The following is a 4,669-nucleotide window of genomic DNA, read 5'->3' as shown; positions in this document are numbered from 1 at the left end:
AGCAGGAGTAAATGAAGTTCAGTTCACTGTCTTTTTTAATATTTTCCCCATAACTCTTTATTTATTTATTCATTCAGTTTTTATTTTAATATGACCAGAGAGAGATGGAGAGAGAGAGATAGAGGGTAAGTGAGAAAGCAAGCCACCAGGTTCGGGGCTTGAACCGTGGTCAGCCATGTGGGAGTGTGCAGCACTTTAACCACCACGCCACCTGCTGATCCCGAAGTTCGCTGTTATTACTTGTCTATGCCTGCCTCACATCCCTGCCCATGTTTTCCAACCTGGCCTCATAACATCACTGATGAATTCCACCTCTGTTACAGTGTTCTGTCTTGCCAGTTAACACAACAGGGCTTGCTGCTTCAATAATACATGATGTATTCAAATATTTTCTGCAAAACATTCACAAATAATGCAGTGAATAACTATAAGCTTAAAATACCTCACATTTTTACAAGCTTTGTAAATAAGTGTAACTACATATTTTTTGTTCCAACGTATTTCCACCACTATTGGTTGTAAAACATCATAGAGGATCCTGCTTCAGTTTATAATGAAGTAGTGTTTTCCAAACTTCATTGAAAATATTCTTAAAAAAAACAGCTTTACTGAGATTTAACTTATATGTCATAAAATTTATTCATTTAAATTATGTAATTCCATTTTGGAAATATTCTTGTTTATAATTTTTCCACAGAGGCTAGTCATAGAGGCTAATTCTTAAATCATTTCACACTTGCCATTGACTCCTTGAATAAACAATAACTGAATAGTATTGTTAACAAATAAACTGGTCATAATCCAAGGAAAACCGTTCAAAAATCATTTATTTTTTTTAATTGACTACTAATTCTGTTCCCAATGTTAACTCACTGAGCAACTATTTTTGTCAAACAGTCTTAAACAAGTTTTTTAAATTATAATTTTATTTAACTTTATTTATTTATTTAAATTTGACCAGAGAGGGACAGAGTGCGAGAGTAAGAGAGCAACAGAGAGAGGGGGGGAACGTGAGAAAGCAAGCCACCAGGTTGGGGTCTCAAACTACAGTCGGCCATTTGAGAGTCCAGCGTCCTTAACCACCAAGCCACCTACCAGCCCCTTAATTTTGAGTAGTCTTCAACAAGTTTCTTTTCCTCTGGACACATTTCTTTCACTGCTGAAATCAAATACAATTTAATCATTTCAACCCTAAATGACTCTCCTTGCTTGGCTACCAAATGAGCCACTCAGAAACTTGCTCTGGTTGCAGCCTCATCTTTGTTACTTAACTTTATGAAAAAATTATGCTGTGATGAGATATTCCATTTTAAATTTTCTAGTTTTTTCTGATGGTTGCTTTCCTGTGAGTTGGGAATATTGTAATGTGTTCTTTGTGTAGTAATATTAACATAATATGGTGTCTTAGACGTAGTTTTACTATATCTCAATCCACCTGGTTCAGCCTTCCAAGTTGCTGAGACTACAGGCATGCACCACTATATCCAACTTTTTAGGGAGGACCAGGAATCGAACTCAAGTCTCTCATGTGGCTTCAGCCTGCTGAACAATAGCATCCAGCATGTACAGCCATAATTGGACCAGTCTATTATTTTAGGCCACCTATACTGTCATTGAATAACTCAATGCTTAGTCATCTAATTTGATTACAAAATAATTCATATTCCATACCATCCAGAAATCCATACTATGACTTAAATGCATGGCATTTGAAGTCCATTTTTCTCCTTGTTTTCACATGCTGGATATGCACTGGTAACTTCTTCAAAAAAATTTAAAAATGCTATGGTATGACCACATGCATAGTTTTTGAAGCATCGTTGTAACTGTATCGCGGCGATGTGTGAGTCCGTGAAAGCATCACCTGTAATCTCTGCCATGACTACTCAGCTTTGCTACACAGCGCTAAGGCAGCTATAGACCATACACCAATGAGTGTGGCTGTGATCGTGAAAACTCTGTTCATGAACACTAACATTCGGATTCTATAGAACTTTCTTCTTTTGTCTGTTTGGTTTGTTTTTGTTTTTGTTTTTCTTTAGTAATTGAGATTTATTGGTTGTGTCGATCAGTACAGGATCAGTACAGGCATTTCAATTTGTACCCAATCCTTAACATACGAACCAAAAATTTAAAAAGCCAAGTACTGTGATTCCTTTTAAGTTATTCCAGTGACATTCCAGCTTCAAATTTATAGACAAATTTTCCTTAAGAGGATATCAAGTACCACTGTCTTCGAATGTTCAGAGCTGTAACATAAGTCCCACCAAATCACAATTTAGTATCATACACACTACATACTCAAATCTCCAATCTTTCACAGCACATTACAACATTATTAGGAAAATTGGACTACCACGACCAAAGACATTGCAACACAATCCTCACAGGGAGAGCAACAATCAAAGAGTGGTTTTCTTTAGGAAACAATGCTACTAAAAAACAAAGTAGAGGTAACTTAAAATATTTAAGACACATTAAATGCATGACTGTGACTCCAAACTGCCATTTAGTATGGTTTGTATTTAGGATATAAAAATTATCCATCCACCTCCAACTGTGGGATGTTAAACTGACATGCAAGACAGAGCCTCCCATAAGCCAATATCCCACTGTTTTCTGGTTGTACTGAAAAATAAACAACCAGCAAGTGATTTTACTTCTTTTTTTAAAAAAGAAAGCATTTACACTTAAAAAATTGGGATGAGGTGAGAGTCCCTCTTCCTTAAAAATGTTTCTAGTGAAGCTTCCCCCTTGGCATGGTGGCCGGCTGTGATAACCTGATAACTGCAGTAGTAACAGCTCCGAGAGGGGCTACAGTGACTCTTAGGGCTGCCGGTCGCTGCAGCAGGACCTGCACCAGCCCAGAGGTTTTCCCAGAGCTTCTCAGATGCTCTGATCGACATGGACCCCCAGGCGATGTTAGAGGAGCTGACTAAGGCTTTGGAACAGAAATCAGGGAATGCTGGTATTATTGTCAAAGAGCTTATTGTCACACTCTTCTTGGGAATGACTGTGATGCTATTGCCGATGCAAAGAAGTCTCTTGAACTCAATCCAAATAATCCCACTGCTATGCTGAGAAAATGGATATGTGAATACCATGAAAAAACTATGCTGCTGCTCTAGAAACTTTTAAAGAAGGACAACAGTTGGGACCAGCAGTTAGCATAATGGCTATGTTGCTGGACTCCCACATAGTCCACCGCGGTTCGAGCCCTGGACCCGGTGGCTTAAACTCACGCTGGGCGCGTGTGCGTGTGTGCCCAAGATCCCGAGAGGAGAATGGAGGAGAAGGGATTGCGGCGTGGCCATCACCCCTGGGGGGTGATTTCCTGCTTTCTGTCTCTCTGTCTCTGTCTGTCTGGCGAGCGCACGTGCCCTATAGCAAAAAAACTCTCAAAAAAAAAAGGACAACAATTAGACAGTGTAGATGCCAATTTCATCATGGATTAAGAGGTGTCAAGATACTCAGAATGGATGAGAATCCGAGCAGACTCATCAGTCAAAAACCTAGCATGACTGGTATCAGACAGAATCCCAAGTCATCCTTACACTTATGATCAGAATGTTCAGAAGAATGCTGTCAATGTGGAATTTTCAGAGAAAAGAGTTGTCTGCTGTGGTCAAACTTCCTCCTGGAGAGGATTACAATTTGAAATAGAGACTTTATCCTATAATACCAGAACAGAGTATATTTAAAGTGCTTTCAACAAAGACTGAAGTTAAAATGAAAAAAACAGAGGCTGTGAGATGGGAAAAGCTCGAAGGGCAAGCTGTGCCTAAGGCGAAAGCGTTCGTGGCTCCATGTCCATCGTCATCACACTGTACAAGGAACTGGGATAAGGTGGTTGGCGAGATCAAAGAAGAAAAGAATGAGAAGTTGGGGGGAGATACCGCTTTAAACAAATTATTTGGGCAGCTCTATTCAGCTGGTTCTGATGAAGTGAAACGGGTTGTGAACCAGTCGTGTACGGAGCCTGGCGGTACAGTTTTGAGTACCAATTGGTCTGACGTAGGTAAAAGGAAAGTAGAAACCAACCCTCCTGATGATATGGAACGGAAAAAATATGAAATAATTTGCTATCAAAACATGTTTCTAGAGCCACTAAAAAAACTTGCATTTTCACGATAGTTGATAAAAATACTCCTCTGGATTGTACAAGAAGGGAGATGGGGACCACGGATAAGACACGGGGTATATTACTCAGACTTGACTTCTTTCTCGCCTGCTTCACCAGAGGGTGGACTCTCCTCATTTTTAGTTTCTCCATTTTCTGTAGGTAGATCTTTGGTGCCTCGGTTGGCTGCTTCAGCCTGTTTCCCCTTGGCCGCCCCTTCCCCTTTGGTTTGCACTCTTTGGTCTGAAGATGCACCCTTCCCTGCCGCCTTTTGTGGCTGCCTCTCCACTTCCGCAGGAGCAGGTTTAGCCGGCAACCTCCCATCTCCTCTTGGGCTCTTCCTTGGCTGCCCCTCGGCTGAGCTGACCTTCCTCTTGGGCATCCTGGCTGCGGATAAAGTGTGTGCTGGGTCCCTGGGTGACTGTGGTGCACCTAGAACCTTCTCCGAGCTGAGTGGACAGACCCTGCTCTTCCTCCCACCGCCCAGGATGCTAAGACTGGCAGCGGGGTGGTGAGACAACCGGATGGAACCCTATGGCTTTCTTTTAA

General features: G+C 41.0%; 1 pseudogene; it reads left to right on the top strand.

The window, feature by feature from the left end:
* The first annotated feature begins 1,839 nt into the window (after positions 1-1,839).
* Positions 1,840-4,134, top strand: LOC102488556 (protein SGT1 homolog; annotated as a pseudogene).
* Positions 4,135-4,669: the final 535 nt, after the last annotated feature.

Source organism: Tupaia chinensis, unplaced genomic scaffold, assembly GCF_000334495.1.
Source record: "Tupaia chinensis unplaced genomic scaffold, TupChi_1.0 Scaffold000415_1, whole genome shotgun sequence".
NCBI classification, from domain to species: Eukaryota; Metazoa; Chordata; class Mammalia; order Scandentia; family Tupaiidae; genus Tupaia; species Tupaia belangeri.
Note: the sequence above shows the minus strand (reverse complement) of the source record. Positions and strands in the feature narration are given on the sequence as shown.